General features: G+C 35.8%; 1 pseudogene; it reads left to right on the top strand.

The window, feature by feature from the left end:
• Positions 1-10,220: 10,220 nt before the first annotated feature.
• On the top strand, positions 10,221-18,920 carry LOC150033422 (serine/threonine-protein phosphatase 7 long form homolog; annotated as a pseudogene).
• Positions 18,921-20,077: the final 1,157 nt, after the last annotated feature.

Below are 20,077 nucleotides of genomic sequence, written 5' to 3'. Positions count from 1 at the left end.
TAATTATTGGATAATTATATATTTTTCTCTAATAACCAATTGAGTGGGAGGTTATTGGTGATTTCATGGTAACCGTGAGATAAAAGGAAAAATGTTTTCCTAAATTTAGTATCGGTAAGATTTAAGATTTTCTATTCTCGGAAAGAAAACTTACGGAATCATTGTCAAGTGAATAGGATTCACTAAACGATAGATGAAGAGAGACTATACAATCGTGGAGTGACACTACACGATCGTTCACTCAGTTGGCCATAGCTAAACGATCGCGGAGCATTTGTTAAATGATTGGGCATCGTCTATACGATAGACTTCTATCATCTCCCACTTGCTCAATCGTTTACACGATTGTTACTCCTCCGGTCTCTTCCTCTAACCAAGTCCACACAGAGCCCACACTTCTGGATTTTCACACCGAGAATACCAGGGTAGTCATTGTGGTGATGTCATACTCAACTCGACGTAGTCGAGGTTTTTGGAGGCCGTTCGTGTTGGGGTTTGTGCCCTAAAGTCTCGTGTCTTGTAGTTTGTAAACAACTTTGTAAGAACGCTTGCAATGTATAATATATATGATATTTACTTCACTTCTTGACTTTGCACATTTAGATATTTTTTATTTTACCACAAACTAATAAACTTAATATTTTTTATTGTCTTTATGTAACTTAAGCATGTATGTAGTGACATACAAGTGGATCATGTCTTAAGTGACAACCAAAATGGTCTATAGTATATGGATATAGGAGGGAAACCTTATCCTGGTAACACTACGGACGCGCTCGCTTTGTGGAATTGTTACCAAGTGTTGTGACTTGTTACAGATGATCTGATCCTGATCATTCGTAAAGGGGACATGCGAGCGAGGGCGTCCTATACAAAAAGTTTGTATAAGACCTGACCTCAAAGTGTTAACGTCTCGTCATATAACTCCGTTCATGACTGAGACTTCATTTCACTAGAATGACCATAGGTAACATGACCTCAATCCTGAGTGAGTTGGAAACTCCTTGTTAGAGTTTGTGTCCTAAATTACACGTGTCCTGTAGTTTGTAAACAACTTTGTACGAACACTTGTGATGTATAATATAAATGATATTTACTTCACTACTTGATTTTGCACATTTAGATGTTTTTCATTTTGCCACAAACAAATAAACTTAAAATCCCTGGTTATCTGTATGTAACTTAAGCATGTATGTGGTGACATACAAGTGGATCATGTCTTGAGTGATAACCAAAATGGTCTATAGTATATGGATATAGGAGGGAAACCTTATCCTGGTAACGCTACGGATACGGCCCGCTTTGTGGAATGGTCACAAGTGTTGTGACTTGTCACAGATGATCTGATCCTGATCATTCGTGTAGGGGACATGTGAGCGGGGGCGTCCTATACAAAGAGTTTGTATACGACCTGACCAAGAAGTGTTAACGTCTTGTTATATAACACCATTCATAACTGAGACTTCACTTTACTAGGATGACCATAGGTAACATGACCTCAATCCTGAATGGGTTGGGAACTCCTACCATTGAAGGCGATCCTTTAATTTGCATGGATGCGAGTGGCCAGAACGTCGAATCAAACCTACCATTTTGGGGATTCATCTAATTTGGGAGCTGGGAACTCAGCTACACAAGATGGAATTCACTCCTTCCCCGAGGCAGAGGCAAGTAGATAGATAGCTCCCTTAAGGGCTGATTCTAGGGCTCGAACAATGTGGCGCCACGCGCCTTCTCATGGCCCGAGAGGTTTTCACACATAGTAGAACTATGTTGTATTGTTCATTAGAGGGATTAGTGGTACTTAAGGAGGAAGATGTAATTATAGGGGCAAAGCAGTAAATTGGCATGTTGTAATTACGAGCATCTGTGAAGGGTTAATGTATTGATGATTGGTTATATTCAATGGACATAGAAATATATCCATGGCAAAAAGAGTTCAACTGTCAGTCTTTAGTGGAATGCCTAGCAGTTAACGGATGGTGGATATCGTGACTAAAGAGTTTAATCAGCTATTTACGTACCGTTAGAGCTTCGAGCCATAGGTCCATAAGGTCCCCTTGATAGCTTGGATACAAGTTGAGAGTCGGTTTTTGGGTCAATTTGAAATGTTCAAATTGACAAGAGGGAGTTCGATTATATATGATATAATTGAACAAGTTAATTAAATATGATATAATTAATTTTATGTATGAGATACATTAATTAGGAGGAAATTGGATATAAATATGATTTATATCTAATGGAGAAAAAATTCTATGATTAATATATGATATTAATTCATAAGTTATGAATATGATGTGATGATATTCATTGTCTATTAATTGGACGGTTAAAGGGGTAATAGGACGACGTCTCTTCTGTTTTCATAACGGATGAGTAAGTTGAAAAATCACTTTGAGACGCTTAAATAGCTCACGGTGTGTTAAGCATGGGAGGTGCGAACATTGTGTTGAAGAGTGTCATCGCTTATAAAAACCACTGCCTATACGATAGTACTTGAACGATCGCTTACCTATACAATAGTGCTGAGCGATCACGTAACGATTACACCCACATGCTCTATTTACTAAACGATCGTTTACCTTTTCCTAAACGATCGTTTAATGCCCGATATTTACTAAACGATCGTATAGACGATCGCTTAGTTTTTCCTATACGGTCGTTTAGAAGATCGCTTACCTTTTTCCTACACGATCGTATACTTCACCTAAACGATCAAGCATTTTGTCTATACGATAGACAAGTCTATCTCTCACTTGCTTGATCGTTGTATATGATCTCTCTTCCTCAATCCCTCTACCAAAATTCAAACAAAGCCCACCTTTTGGATTCTCACTCCAAGAATACTAAGGGCTCTGAGTGGTGGTGTCATCCTCGTCTTCTGCTGTTCATGTGGAGACTGTTTGAGGTAGACGATTGGATTTTGCTGAGCAATAGCTTACCGTCTCAGCAAAAGCGAGATTTTCTATGAAGAATAAGTCTTCAACTGGTATGAACTATCGATCGCTTATTTTGTTCTTTTGAGCATGTCAATAATTTAACATTATGAGTACATATTAGTATGTTTGAATGTATATGTGGAAACTCTGTCACAATAAATTGGAAAGATCTGCTTCCGCTCGTAGGTACTCTTGAATAAGAGTTTCTTCAATTGGTATCAGAGTCAGGTTTCTAATATTCTAATTCATTACTGCAAAAGAATTTCATTTACATTCACGGTGGGTGCAGCATGTCTAGTCTTTGTTTTAATTGTTAATTCATTTGTGGATGTGTGGATTAATGAAATTTTCTAGGATGTAACCTCGGTTTGTTGAATTCTCAAGTTAATTGTAAAGGCCCCTGCATTTTTTGACACAATTAATTGCTATCGAGACTGTAATTTCAAAATTAGTTTGAGTCTTAAGTCGTTCGTGATGAAGTTCGGAGCAAGGGTTTCTATTCTTCGAGGAAGAAGACGATTAAGTGTTGGTCGTGTCATGTAAACGATGAGATACACGATCGCTGAGTATCGGATGCTCGACTATCGTTTAACGTGTGCACACATTAGACGATCATATAGCTCAACAAGCCTCATCACTTAGTTACTGACTATACGATCGTGGAGTAATAGTGTGGTAAATCGTTTACCTTTCACATACTATGCGATTATCTAGACGATCAGGCTTCGCGACCTCATTGTTGTCCATGCGATCGTTTAGTTTTTGCGCTATTGTCTAGTGTACGCTACACAATCATTTACCTGGAGGCGTTTACTAAACGATGGGAGCTTCGCCTGACGGTTCAAGACCCAATTCGTTTGTGAATCGGTTTGCTCAGCAGAATAATGTAATAGATAGTTTTCTCATTCCGGTTTTGTATTGGTTCATCTCGGTCCATTAATCCATGGTTTTATACATTTGATGTATATTTTTTTATGTCATATGGTATACACATATAGATAAATCCCACCTTAGGTTATGCATCAGTCATGCATGTTCCCTTTATTATTAGTGTTATGATTTAGAAAAACATGATATGATTTACGTAAGAGCATGCTCATGCATCATATAATATAAAGGTTATATTTATGTATGCATTATTTATTTAGCTTAATATTTATAAGCGTTATAAATACTTCGTTATGTGGCATGTGTGTTTTAGTTCTTTATTTTACAAATGATTATAAAATGAAATTAGAACTAAAATAATTAGTAAAAGGTTAAAGTAGCAAATCTATCTATAAGGGACCTTTTGTCTAAGGCGGGTTCTATCTAGGCTGGGGTATTTAAGGTGACGACAACGAAACACCTCTACTTGGGAACCTACCTGAAAAGGTGAATTAGATAGATTTGATGCATGCATGCAAGTTAAGGACAACCCATTAAAGAGTTTAATGTGACTACTTGGACTTGTATTATTTCAAAGACGAAAGTTGTTTTTTAGCAAACTTAATAAATGACTTAGATTATAATCAGTAGTCAGATTGTCTAAGTTAATAAACCCCTAGGTAGAACATTCAGTGGGAGGTACTTGAAACATTTGATGCTTCATTTACACCTCTCGCGTTTCTTCTTCATAGTCCATACCGTGATATCTATTCTCGACCTCGTAACACCCTGGGAGTGTCCCCCTAAAGGATGGTGTTTGGGTAGGTCAATATCAAGGTGGATGGAGAGAATGTTCATAGTAAGTGAGAGCGGGAAGTGCGACAGCATATCCCACGGTCTCTCTCGTTGGATTAAATAAAGTTTCTGCACATCACCTCGAGGCACCCTGGGTGTGTCCCTCTATAGGATGGTTGTTTTATGTGTTTCTTTATTCGATCTCCTATAAGAAGATAAGGTTACTTAGTCTCTTGTTCTAATCTGTTTTTTCTCTACAGTGGGCGCATTAGGGAAGGACTATGGGGTCGAAAACGAAGGGTTACACTTACGCGGAATTGTTAAGGGTTAACAGTTCTGGACCGAACAAATGGTGGCTATTAGGTTCAGTTCCAAGAGTTGGTTCTGCCTAATAGTTGAGAATGTCTCATCTCAATGAAGAGACATTTGATCACTCCACCGGTAACGTTTGTCCTGCCTCGTTGGGGCATCATTGCAAAATAGAAGTCTTATCACTTAGGGTACTTGGAATCTGTTTTGCTAAAACTAGTTGGTTAAAAACGTGGTTTTTGCAAAGCCTTATAAAAGTTTATTAGTTTTTCAGCAACGGTTTTAAATGGCTACAACCACTATCAGTTTACTTAGTGCTGAAAAACTGAATAGCCAATACTATTCCAGTTGGAAACATATACTTACGACAATACTCATCATCGAGGATCTTAATTTTATCCTTATGAAGGACTGTCCTCTTATGCCACCTCAGGACGCTACTCGAAATGTTCAGGCAGCGTATGAGCGTTGGACACGGGCAAACGAGAAGGCTAGAGCCTATATCTTGGTCAGTCTTAGTGAAGTGTTGGCCAATAACCATGAGCCCATGGTCTCAGCACGTGAGATCATGGAGTCCCTGTGGGGAATGTTTGGACAATCTTCTGGACAGCTCAAGTATGAGGCTCTGAAACACATCTTCAACTCTAAAATGGAGGAAGGCACCTCTGTTCGTGAACACGTGCTAACTATGATGGTCCACTTTAACGTGGCGGAGATGAATGGGTCTAAAATCAATTAGGGCAATCAGGATAGCATTATCCTGCATTCATTGTTGAAGAACTTCCTCCACTTTGTTAGCAATACGATTCTTAACAAAGTGGACTATACCCTTACTACTCTCTTCAACGAGTTGCAGACTTACCAATCCTTGCTAAAAAGTAAAGAGAAAAAGGGAGGTGAGGAAAATGTTGTCTCGTCCTCTAAAAAGTTCTATCGAGGTTCAACCTCAGGAACAAAGTCTACACCTTCCACTTCTAACTCTGGAAAGGGGAAGAAGAAGAAGAGTGGTAAAGAGAAAGGGAATACGCCTGCTAACCCACCACCTATCGCCTAGAAGAAGCGTCCACCGTCGGTTGAAAAAGGAAAATGTTTCCACTATAACCAGGACGAACACTGGAAGAGAAATTGTCCTCGTTATCTGAAGAAAAAGAAGGCAGTCAAGGCAGACAAAGGTAAATATGATTTACTTGTGTTAGAAACTTGTTTATTGGAGAATGATGGTTCCGCTTAGATAATTGATTTGGGTGCCACTAATCATGTTTGTTCTTCTTTTCAGGGGATTAGATCCTAGCGACAGGTGGAGACTGATGAGATGACGTTGCGAGCAGGCACCAGAAACGCCGTCTCAGCTGTGGCAATGGGAGGCATCCAGTTAACTTTACAGAATAGGTTTCTTGTATTGAAAGATGTCTTTGTAGTTCCTAAACTAAAAGGAACCTTATTTCTATAAAGTTTCTGCTACAATGTAATTACACTCTTTCTTTTAAATTGAATAAAGTGTTTATTCATAAGGATGGTATTGAAATTTGTACAACTAAACTGGAAAATAACTTGTATGTGCTAAGACCGTTAATCTTAAGTTCCCTCCATAACATAGAGATGTTTAAATCTGCCGTAACTCAATCTAAACGCCAATGAGTTTCTCCAAAAGAAAACCCCCAACTTTGGCACCTTCGATTAGGGCACGTAAATCTCAATAGGATTGAGAGATTGGTGAAGAATGGCCTTCTAAGCAAGTTAGAAGAAAATTCTTTACCAGTGTGCGAATCTTGCCTTGAGAGTAAGATGACTAAAATACCTTTTACTGGAAAAGGTTATCGAGCTAAAAAGCCTCTAGATTTATCAGTTTTACTGATTATTACTCAAGATATAGGTATGTCTATCTGCTGCAACGAAAGTCTGAATCTTTTGAAAAGTTCAAATTATTTAAGGCTAAAGTTGAGAATGCTTTGGATAGACAAATTAAAACACTTTGATTAGATCGAGGTGGAGAGTTTTTGGATTCTGAGTTCTAGGACTATTTATTAGGACATGGAATCGTTTCCCAACTCTCGGCACCGGGTACACCTCAGCAAAATGGTGTAGCGGAGAGGAGAAACAGAACCTTGTTGGACATGGTTTGTTCGATAGTGAGTTACACTTCCTTACCGGACTCGTTTTGGGGTTTCGCAGTGGAGACTGCGGTATACATTTTTAACTGTGTTCCTTCTAAGAGTGTTACGAGAACACCTTTGGAGTTGTGGAATGGGCATAAAGCTGGTTTACATCACTTCCGCACATGTGGTTGCCCAGCATATGTGCTTGAGGCAAATCCCAAGAAGTTGGAATCACGATCGAGGTTGTGCCTCTTTTTAGGCTACCCCAAAGGTACACGAAAAGGTTACTTTTATGATCCGTCCGAAACAAGGTGTTTGTTTCCACGAACGCTACTTTCTTGGAGGAGGATCATATCAGGGAGCATAGTCCACGTAGTAAAGTCGTGTTAAGTGAGCTTTCCAAAGAAACTACTGAAACTTCAACAAGAATTGTTAAAGGACCTGCTTCATTAACCATAGTTGTTGATGATAGTTCATCTGGTAGGTCGGTTCCACCTCAAGAGTTAAGGGAACCTCGTCGCAGTGGAAGGGTTACGAACCCACCTGATCGTTATCTGGGTTTTACGGAAATCCTAGCTATGGTGACAAATGGTGACATTGAGGATCCATTGTCCTATCAAAAGAAAATGGAGGATGTTGACGGGGATGAATGGGTCAAAGACATGAATCTCGAGATGGAGTCGATGTACTTAAACTCAGTATGGGATCTTGTAACATGACCTCAATCCTGAGTGAGTTGAGAACTCCTACCTTTGAGGGCGGTCCTTTGATTTACATGGGTGCGAGTGGCCAGATCGCCGACTCAAACCTACCACTTTGGGGATTCGTCTGATTTGGGAGCTGGGAACTAAGCTACACAAGATGGAATTCACTCCTTCCGCGAAGTAGGGGTAAGTAGATAGATTCCTCCCTTAAGGGTTGATTTCGAGGCTTGAACGATGTGGCGCCACACACCTTCTCATGGCCTGAAAGGTGTCCACACATAGTAGGACTATGTTGTATTGTTTATTAGAGGGATCAGCGATATTTAAGAAGTTAGATGTAACTACAGGGGCAAAACGGTAAATTGGCCCAGATGTACTTACAAGTATCTGTGAAGAGTTATCATACTGTTGATTAATTATATCCAATGGACACAAAAATATATCTGTGTTGAGAATAGTGCAACTGTTGGTCTTTAGTGGAATGTTTGGCAGTTAACGGATGGTATATCTCATGGCTAAAGAGTTTAGTCAGCTATTCACGTACCGTTGGAGCTTCGAGCCATAGGTTCATAAGGTCCCCTTGGTAGCTCAATGGATTCATGTTGAGAATCAGTTTTGGGTCAGTTTGAAGTGTTCAAATTGACAAGAGGGATTTTGATTATATATGATATAATTAAATGAGTCAATTATAAATGATATAGTTGACATGATGTATGAGATACATTAATTAGAAGAAAATGATATAAATATGATTTATATCTAGTGAAGAAGAAAAGAACTATGGCTCATATGTTGCATATGATGTGATACTAAACCATAGGTTATATATATAATATGCTTATATTTTTTTAATTTAAATAATTATAGGATAATTGTGGCAGTTTTTCTCTATAACCGAATGAGATAGTGGGAGGTTGTATTTAGTTTTCGTAATTGAAAGATAAAATGAAAATGGTTTTCATTTTACAAGAGATCAGATATTCGCTCACCGATTGAGTGCATTGCCTATCGCGTAGAAAACCAAGAGCATAAATGACAGCTCAAAGTTTCTAAACGATCGTGTACACGCGCGCTTTTACTAAACGATCACATAAAATTACCTAAACGATCATCTAGCTTATTCTCAACAATCGCGTGCTCGAGAATTTTACTAAACGATCGTCTATACGATCAAGCCTCTTTTACTATACGATCGTGTACCTCTACCTAAACGATCAAGCATCCGTCTATATGATAGACTCCCGATTTCTCCCACTTTCTTGGTCGTGGTAAACGATCGTTCCTTCCTCATTCCCTCTACCAAATCCAATAGAGCCCACACCTCCTAGATTCTCACTCCCAAAATATCGAGGGTTCCGAGTGGTGGTGGCTTCCCTACTGCCTTGTTCGTGAGGAGTCCATTCGTGGGTAGACGATAGCGAGTTTTTGTGGACGATTGCTTGGACGATCTCAGCGACAATGAGATTTGTTTCCTTTGACGAGAGCGAGATTTCTGCGAAGAAGAGTTCTTCAACCGGTATGTATCTTGCTCTTTTGTTGATTAAAGTTCAAATCATGTTGTAATTTGTTGTTAAATGCATAACTAGTATGTTTGATTGTGAATGCGGTATTTCTGTCACAATGAGTTTGGAACGATCTTCCTTCTGCTTAGAGGTGCTCTTTGATAAGAGTTCCTTCATCTACTACAAATTTCCAAAACAAGTCTGGAAGTTGAGCATAGCTCATCATAGACCGAACCATGTCTAACAGGGTTCTACTTCTCCTTTCTGATACACCATTCTGTTGAGGTGTACTTGGGGCTGAGAGTTGGGACGTGATTCCATGTTCAATCATATGGTTTTGGAATCTTAAGTCCATATACAAATCAAAGGAAAAATAGTTATGGCCATTTAATTTCTTTCTTGTAATGAAACCTGCAGAAGTTCCCATACATCCAGACATAACATTTGTTATAGGCAAAGTAGGAAAAATGGTTACCAGATTTTCCGAATACAACGGTAGTCTTGAGGATAAATATGAATTCGTGGGATTTGGTTAGAGATTTGTAGTTGGCCCAAGAGCTGCCCTAAGAGTGACAATTTATTGTTGAAGACTAGCCAATTGTTGTTTGACCACCATTGGAGATAAACCCATCGAACCCGAAGCACTATTGGAGGCCGAGAAGGTTGGTTGTTGTCCACCATGAGAAAATGAGGATTCTTCTAAAGATGGTCGTTGTCCACCATGGAGATCACCAACACCAACTCTCGGGTACAAACCCATCGACAAAAGTCTGAAGCTCGATATGGGCCGGCACTCGACACCGATGGAAAAGCGCTGATGTGACATTAACGCTCAAGTAGTGCGACACCAGCATAAATCCAGCAGTTTGGTGGTGTTCGGTCTGGTCTGTGCTCAGGAAAAGCCCACTTGGGCGAACAGGATCTAGTAGATTTTCGACAACTACAAGTGGCCAAAACGTCGACTGGATGAGAAGGAAAGGCAGTATGGTCTAGAGGTAACGATTGATGGCTACTTGCATGGCGGCGGTATGGGCTGCATCGGTAACGGTGGAGGTTGCTTCTGTTGGTGAAGATTGAGAGACCACAGGTTGATGTTCGTCGAAAATGGCTAGTGTTTCGTCACCATGCTTTGATACCAGAAGAAGAAGACACAATATTTACGTGGAAAACTCTAGAATAGGGGGGAAACCACGATAGAGGAGTACTTTTTATTATTCCTTTTCTTATCAAAATACAAGAGAGGGCATAGGTATAAATAGACTTGCAGGAAACCCTAATACAGTCTAGGCAAAGTAAAAATACTAAAATGCCCCTAGGACTAATACATAACAACCCTTTATTTTCAATACTTAATATAGACAAAATACTATTATATATATAATCAACAACACTACAACATACTTTAACATTCATCAGTCTTATAATAGTCGAAAGTGGTTGTCGAAGTTGATTGTTAAATATGATTTTTCGCTGGAGTTTGTAGTTGGAGATGGTTGTCGGAGCCTAACGTTGGTCGCATGAAGGTGGTATTGGAGTTGGTAGTTGGATTTTGTCGTTGAAGGTAGTTTTCAAAGCCTGAAATTGGTCATTGGAGTTGATCGCACGAAGGTGGTCATTAAAGTTGATCATCGAAGATGATTTTTATCAGAATTTGTAACCGAAGATGGTCGCGGAGTTGGTCGCATGAAGGTACTATTGGAATTAGTAGCCAAGGTTTTGTCATCAGAGGAGCTTATCAAAGCCCCAAGTTGATCGCGGAGTTTCTCACTCGAAAATGGTAATCGAAGGTGATTTTCATAAGAGTTTGTAGTTGGAGGTGGTTGTTGGAGCCTAGAAGATGGTTGTCAAAGTTGGTCATCAGAGTTTATTTTCGTAAGTGGTTGTCGGAGCCCAAAATTGGTCATCAAAGTTGGTCATGCGAAGGTGGTCGTCGGATTTGGGTCACTGAAATTGACACCGGTGGTGGTTATCGGAGCCCGAAATTGGTCATCGGAGTTGTCATCGGAGGTGGTTGTCGGAGCCAGGAGTTGGTTCCCGGAGTGTGGTAGCAATAGTTGCCAACAGTTGTCGAGAGTCAATGAAAACATTGGAAGAAGGGAGAGTTAGGGTGAGTTGGTAAAATATACCAACTCAACTACACCAACATGTAAAATTGGTGAGCCAAACATTGAGTTGGTATACTATGCCAGCTCAATTCAACTCATGTTGGTGAGCCAAACACCCTCTAAAAGAGAAATAAACACACCTTAAAATGTTGAATTCTAGGTTTAGTTCTAAAGCTTTAGTCTCTTAATTTGGAAAAATCATACAGATGATCCAAAATTTTGGCCAAAAATGAAATATGCCATACATTTTTAAATTAATGTTTTTTAAACCTTTTGCCTAGTGATATAAAGGTGAAATTACTAAAATAAATCAGTTTGCATGCGAACTAGGATCTCGTTCTCACTTTCCCACTCTTCATCTCCTCTCGCTCTCCTCTATCACTCTAAGTATCCACTTTCTCTCGCTCTCTCGCCATTTTCCTAAAAAATCTCATAGATTTGACACTATAAACTCACTTCTCTCGCTCTTGCTTCAACATCACTTTTCTGCGAAAGCCCATATACCCAACCAATGGAAAAATCGTTCGACCTAACTAACCCATATTCAATGCGAAAAATCCACCAATTTTACATTTTGATGATCTCTCAAATCCATTTTCGATGAGGCTACAACCTCTTCAATGAGCACATGGCCGATGACCAATATGCAATAAGGACTAGAAGGAAAAAAGAGTGGAGAAAGAAGAAAATCGAGAAGAGGAAAATGTCAAGAAAGATTAAGGGTATTTTACTAATGTTGGTTGATGATGATGTAAGCAAAATGACAATTTTTTTAAGTTTCAAAAAGTGGGACAAAAACGGTTTTGAGCTCTTTTTTTTTTTTTTTTTTTTAATGTGTGTTTATTCTATGTAATTTTCTCTCTAACTTTGAAAATTATAAATCTAGTCTTAAACTTTCAAACTTTTTAAAATTCACAAATCTATCTAATAAGAAATTGAAAATTGAGGTTCTATTATATATATATATATATAAATATAAATGATGAAATTTTTTATGAACCTATTAGATACAACAATAAAACTTTGGGTCTGTTTGGATTATTTGAGAAAAGAGTGTTTTTCAAAAAATCATTTTTATTTAAATATTTTTGACAAAAATTATTGAAAATACACTCCAAAAGCTATTTTTAGTGATTGTCAAATGCTCCAATTTTTTCGAAAATGACTTATTTTTAAATTAAACACTTGAAAATGCATTCCAAACACACCATTCACAGATTTATGATATACAAAATTAAAAGTTTTTTTTTTTTTAAATGTCATGATTAAGGTATTAACTATAATATAACAATAACAATCAGATTAAGTTCGATGATAATTATGACTTTCTTCTCTAGAGTTTGGAGTTCAATCCTCATGCTCGCAAAATAAATAAATAAACCAAAAAGAGAGAGAAGAGAGAAACTATTCCAATAAATATCATAATTGATTAACCCCTTCCGCGTCTTCCTAACTTTTTCCCATAGACCACGTGATGTGAACATTCTCTACAAATCGGAATCAAATAAAATTTAAATTTTATTTTAAGTTTAAATTCTATTTTCATCTTTACACTTTGAATTGTGAAACTTGTTCTATTTTATTCCTAAATTTTAAAAAATATCTATCATAATCCCTAAACTTTTAAAAAGCATTTACTTTAGTCTCTGCTATTAAAATTATATTAACTCTTAAACAAAATGAAGGGATGATTTATATTTTTACATCACTAAATTGTTAAATAAGTTATTCATGCTAAAAAAGATAGAGTTTCAATTTTAAATTAGGTGCTAAAGCTTTCTATAGACTCAAAAGTCCTTTGCCGTTTTGGTCCTCTCGTATTTTGTCACATTACTTTATATTTTACAGACCTTTATTTTGCTCAACACATGTTAGATGCAATTTATTTCTAGAGTTAACAAAATCTTAATGTATAGACTAAAATAAACAATGTATGAACTAAAATAAACATTTTTTTAAAATATTCGAAAACAAAAGTAAAAATAAAAGTAAAATTTAAAAATTTAACAACCAAAATAGAATCTAATTTAAAATTCAGTAATCAAACTTGGATTTAAACCTCGACAAAAAAAAAATGAAATTTAAATTAGAAAAATATAAAATAAAAATCCCGACTCAACTTCATTCGGCCATCAGTCTCCGGTATAAATACTCACTTGTCTCTTCTCTCTTTCAATCTCTGTTATCTTCCATTTCCAAACCTTCAAACTCCTCTGTAAAAATCGCCATTGTTGACAGTATACGAAGATCGTGAAATGACTTATTGCTATGGATGTAAACCTCGCCCTTCCGGTCCACTCCCCGGCCCTATCCTATTTCTTCTCGCCGTAGTTTTCATCTTGATCGGATTGTCCTCCCTGTTCCCTTCTGAACCAATCGACTTCTCCGAATTCCAAATCAATTGGCCTCTTCTCGCCGTTCCGATCATCATTCTCGTTCTTATTCGCTTTTTGTCGTCCATGGATTCTTCATCCAGGTACCATGCCTGTCCTTGCGATCGCGGCTGGAAGACGAACTGTCGGTGCGGTCGTAGCGCGTGGTAACTAGTAAACCTAATTTAATTGATATTTGTTTCATCATATACTTAATTGTTGTGGTGTAAATTATAGTCCGTTGATTAAAGAGGATGAGATTGTGATATTATGATCGATTGATGTAACGGTTAAGGATTGAATAAGGTGTCTATGATATAAATTATGATGATGTGTTTGTTCGTTTGTTCTTGGATAATATGTGAAGCGTAAAGTTCAATTCGTCTTGGTTTGTGTGGTTTGGGGATGATCCATCAACTCTTTACCCTTACGCTTGAACTTTCTGGATTTTAATCTGATTTTGACAAACGATTGCAGATAACAGAGGGTAGGTTATGAATCTAGTCGGTGAAATTTATGCTATTGAACTTCTAGAACTTTGAATTGTATTTTTCTCTCTTTTTTGACCTTTTGGTTGATTTGTGATATTTAACTCTTAATGTTAGTTTAGATATCAAATTTAAGGACTTGTTTGGGTGTGATTTATTAATCACTTTTGTCATTAAAATCACTATGAAACTTATGATTCAAAACCAATGTTAAATTAAATATTAAATTAATTTTGAGTAATTAAAGATGTGTTGTGGTCTAATTTTTTTAATAATTTTAAGTCACGCCCGGACATAAATCAAATATGTTTAAATTGACATCAAAACCAATAGTATAAATTTTACCATATTTGATTCAACTCTCAACTTTTCATAACTTTCTAAATATATTGATGAAATTATTACATTTAGGTCTAAATGAATGAAATAGTAAGTTTTTGTCAACATGAATGTAACTCAATTGGTACCATACTTGTAGTATCAACCTTGAGATTAGAGGATCGATTCTTTCACCCACCTTTAATATAATACTTTTGTAAAAAATTAAAAAAAATTAAAAAAAAAAAAGAAGAGAGAAATAGAAAATTTAGGGTTGTTGTTTATGTTTGATAGTAATTTTGGAATTGTTAAAATTACTTATTGTCACTTTCAAAAAAATGTAGAATTAGATATGAAATTAGTCTCAATTACTTCTAATATTGTAGCTTTTAACAGTTGAAACTCATTATTTCAATTATATTCTTAATTTATAATTTATGTAATTTAGATTGTATCTAATTTTGTCTAATCTAAATTATTTGATAGAAGTTGAAAAATAATTGTTATAAAAATTTGAAGTCAGATCAAAATTCCATGAGATAGATGTGTAGTGTATTAATATGGAAGGATAAACTTGAGATTCCAAAATTCTTAATGGTTTAAAATGTGATTGATAGTATATTTATAAATCATGAAATTTTATCCATAAAATATTAGTTGATAATAAATTATTATTAATTTATTAACATGTTTTATGTGAACTTTTTTTTTATAATTATTATTTTATAATATTATATAATTCATAATATATTATATAGTACATATTTTACTTTTAAAAAAAATGAATTGAATTTATAACATAACATATTATAATTTTAAGTATTTTTTATCTTTATTTAATATAATCATGCACTTTAAAAATTGAAATTCAAAATCTAATATTTTCAAAATTTATACTAATGTGAAATACATATTTATTGAACTTAATCAATCTAAAAATATAAAACAGAATCTAGATTCTCTATTATAAGCAATCTTTAGAAAAAACTAAATCTATATATTTTAACCATCAACTTTCCCATTTTAGAATAAATTAAAAGTAATTTTGGATAAATTAATAAATAGTTTATGCAGTTAAATAAAGGAAAAAACTTAGGTGCAATCCAACAGAATTACTTCTAATTTTTTATTTATGTGTATAGGAGAAGAGAAGCATGGGCACCTAATTATTGTTCAAGAACAAATATTTACTAAAAAAGTAATAATTTTAAAGGATAAGTATGAAGACTCGATCGAGAAAATAAAATCGATTAAAGATTTTTATCCAGAATTCCGGTACTTCCGTTTCCATCCACTTGTACCTTTGTACAAAAAAAAACACAAATTAAAATATTGATAAATTGTTTTAAATAGAAAAATGGTGTAAAATATTTTTAAATAAAATAAAATGTCTCTATCTATTATTGATAGGTGATGGAAGTTTATCCGTGTCGATTGTCAATAACATTTGATTGTATTTATAAATATTTTAATTCATTTTATTATATTTGAAAACAATCTTAAAATATTTGTACTAAATTAATATAATCATCCTCGATAGTATAGGCTAAAACTTTATTTTTAGAAAAAGATGATTATATTGAAGACCACAAAGAATTGATTAAACTTTTTATAATAACTCGTCCTTCCAAACCTTTTTAAAATGCGATAACTATTTGTTCTTTTTTTTTTAATAAAAGAAAATTCTCTTTTAATAATTATAGCTTTAAGAAATAAGGGAAGGCTGAGCTAAACTTGAAATTGAAGCTAGTTGGCAATGAGTCAATTGTGTCACATTCAACAAAGAAAAGTTGGTATGAAAAGATAAAATAAAATAAAATTGAAAAAAGGTGGGTGGTTGATGGACGATGGAGTCAATTGGGCATTAAAACAATGGATATGTTGGTAACGTTTGAGTGGCTCATAGAAAGTTTTCCTCCTATTAATGCACCATTGGAAACGCCAATTATCACAAAATTTGATTAAATGAATAGTATTTTTTCAAAACTTATTAGAGAAATATTGTTGTTTTGAAACTTATTAGAGAAATATTATTGTTTTGGGAATTCGAGACTAGAGGTCGAACGTTGAGAACTCGACTAATGTGGAGGTCGAACGTTGAGAATTCGACGAACAAAGAAAAACTTGGAAACAATACATAAGCCGAAACTTCAACCCTCGACAAGGGAAATCTCGTGAATCTCACTTAGGTTGTCGAAGGTTGAAGTTTCGACACACATCCACCCTCGAGATTGCAGGTTTATTACTTTTCTTTTTCCCTTATAGAGTAAATAAAGTAATGAGATGGTATACTATATGTATCTGTGTACTCGAGCTGTTTCTAACAACCTATGCATTTTGTTATCATTTCGAATTAGACGGAGGCTTGTGGGATTGACGTGAAGGGGTAGGGATAGCTATATTTCTGGGAGCGAACTCCAGGCGAATATGAAGCGCATGGATACAAGTTATGCCTTGGAATGAAAGACAATTCCGAATTAGCTTTGTCTACGAACAAAAAAGTAGATCCATAATCAAAAAAGTGTTTGTGATTGTTCCAGAAGAAATGAAAGCTAGTAATCATTAATGGAAAAATAACAACAATAACAGAAAGAGCGAGATATTGAGAGAGAGCGAGAGTGAAAGAGCGAGATCGTAGGAGAGAGCGAGAGTGAGAGTGAGAGAGCGAGATCTTAGGAGAGAGCGAGAGTGAGAGAGCAAGATCTTAGGAGAGAGCGAGAGTCTTCACTTTATTTGAACTTTCCATAGAAATATATATAAAAAAAGAGAAAAAAAAAGCTAATAATCATACTATAATTGAATAATCATTAGACTATAATTGAATATATTAGATTATTATACTATAATTGAATAATCATTAGACAATAAATTGAATATATTAGATTATTATACTATAATTGAATAAGGGCAGAAATAAGGGATGCATGTTGCCTATAAATGCTCTTGCTCAAATAACATTCTTCAAATGCGTGAACTATTTCGAGAAAAGAAGAGCAGAAATAAGGGATGCATTGGAGCGTCAAGATAAATCCAAGACCTGTTGATCCCGATGTTTTGTACGACCAGTCCATTCATCGATCATATGTTGTATGGCGAGATCATACTACTGGAGAAATATATTGCAGACGTCGAGAGGCAGGATTTATTCAGTTGGACTGGCATCTGATCACAGCCTTGGTCGAGAGATGGAGGCCCGAGACGCATACATTCTATATGTCTGTTGGAGAGTGCACTATCACTCTACAAGACATAGAAGTGTTGTTGGGGTTACCTGTTGACGGTGAGCCGGTCACCGGAGTGATGTACGATGACTAGTTAGAAGTTTGTCAACTGTACCTCGGTGCGACCCCACCTGCCGACAAGATTAAAGGATCGAGGTTAAGTTTAATATGGTTAGAAACACAATTTCATGAGCTCATAGATGATGCAGACGAGAAAACTTTCATAAGATATGCACGAGCGTATATACTACAAATGATGGGTGGAAGTCTGTTTTCAGATAAATTAAGTCATTTTGTTCACTTGATGTTCCTTCCACTGTTAGCTAACCTCTATGATGCGGGACGGTATTCGTAGGGTGGAGCATGCTTGGCATGGTTGTATAGACAACTATGCAAAGCAACAAGACCTGAGGTTCGAGAGATAGCTGGGCCTTTCATACTTTTGCAACTATGGGCTTGGGAGCGATTTCCAACAATGGCTCCACAGCTACATCATGTTAATGACGCTCAATTAGTTGGACGAGCCTACGATTCTCGGTATGTTGTTTTAATTCAATTTAATTTTTATATCACTGATCTAGTTAATTTAAATTCTAAATTATCAATTTAAAAATTTAGGTGGAGAGACAAAATTTGTGTGACTAGGACAACTACACATGTAGTCAACCAGTATAGATACATGTTTGATATGTTTCAACCTGAACAGGTACATTACACTAAACCTAATTGATTATTTTATTCACATTTTTATTGTATTTGTCTTTAATATTCTCTAATATAATATTTTGTGTTTCAGATTATTTGGGAGCCGTACAAAATTATTGTGCATACTTTGCCTAATTTTTGTACGAATGGTCAAAACATATAGCAGACAATGAGTCCTCTCATATGTTTTCACATTGGTGAGTGGCATCTTCCTGACAGGGTGATGAGACAATTCGATTTTCAGCAGGATATCCCATCGCCTTGTAATACTGAACCCGTACTGCATGATATTGACCAAAGAACTGGAGATTGGTCCAAAAAAGTTGCACATTTGGTAGTGCGATGGCACTATCGTGCAAGGTTTATTGCAGTGGGGGTTTTTCTTGAACAGTTTGATACAGATGTCACTCCAGAATATATTCATTGGTATAATAATATCACAAGGTGCTACGTCACTCGTCTGGGAGCAGCTGTAGGTCATTTGGTAAATGAATAAATATTATCTAATTTTTTTATAATTCACAGAGATCGAACAACAGTAGACTCCGTGAGGTTGCGAATGATCCGAACTAGGTTATTGCTATATGAAGTGACAACCAAAGCTATATGGAGAAAATTCATTATATGTACGATATACCTATTGTTCCTCCACCAGCTCCTAGACGTAAAGGACCTGTTCGGGAAGAGGATGAGTTTGATGAGGTTGCACATAATGTGGAAGAGTTGCCCCCTATGATGCAGACGCAGAGTCAAACTGATTATGTTAGTCCGATGATGATGATGCCAGAATTTGGTTCAGGACATTATGACTCAGAGGCTGGTCCTTCGTCTTCATACGTGCATGGATACGGTCGGGGTCGTAGAGAGCATAATGAATATTTATATTATGAAGCACCTGCAGAGGTACCAGAGCAACATCAAGAAGAACCCGAGCAACCTTAAGTTCGAAGTCGACGACGACAACCAACTCGAAATCGACGACGTCCGCCTTGTGGGACACATTGATTTTTGTAATTATTTTTATATAAATGAGATATTTAATTTACATTTTTTTATTTTTATGAGTTATTATTATTTTTAATTTATTCTTTTTAGAGTTTAAATAAAATAATAAATATTTTTAGAATTTTTTTTATAAAATGGAAAATTAAAAAAAAAATAGAAAGAAGAAGGTGGAATGTGTAATAATTAAAAAGAAAAAAAATTGTACAATATTCTCGCTCTCGCTCATGCTCACGCTCTCGCTCAAAATCTCGCTCTCTCAAACTCTCGCTGTCTCTCATAATCTCGCTCTCGAATTTGATTGGGAAGTTCAGTAGCAAAAAGAAGGAGATTCATTAGCTTGTTATTTAGTCTGAGATGACAGAACCCGTTTGAAAACAACAATATTTTCCTTAAAAAAAGAAGGTCGAGGGTTCAAAATTCGACCTATCTAGGTCGAATTTTCAACCTTCGACTTATTTAAAACAACAATAGTTTTACAAATAGTTTGAAAACAACAATATTTTCCTAAATAGTTTCTAAAAGTACAATATCCTTTTAATTTTTCCATATTTTTTAGGTTACACTTGGAAAAATATATATATTTCTTTTTTTATTTTGAGAAAAATAATTAAGCACAAAAAGAACTAAATATCGATTTCATCTATCTTG

The sequence above is a fragment of the Benincasa hispida genome, chromosome 10 (genome assembly GCF_027475165.1).
Source record: "Benincasa hispida cultivar pf3 chromosome 10, pf3_genome.v1.1, whole genome shotgun sequence".
Taxonomy (NCBI): Eukaryota; Viridiplantae; Streptophyta; class Magnoliopsida; order Cucurbitales; family Cucurbitaceae; genus Benincasa; species Benincasa hispida.
Note: the sequence above shows the minus strand (reverse complement) of the source record. Positions and strands in the feature narration are given on the sequence as shown.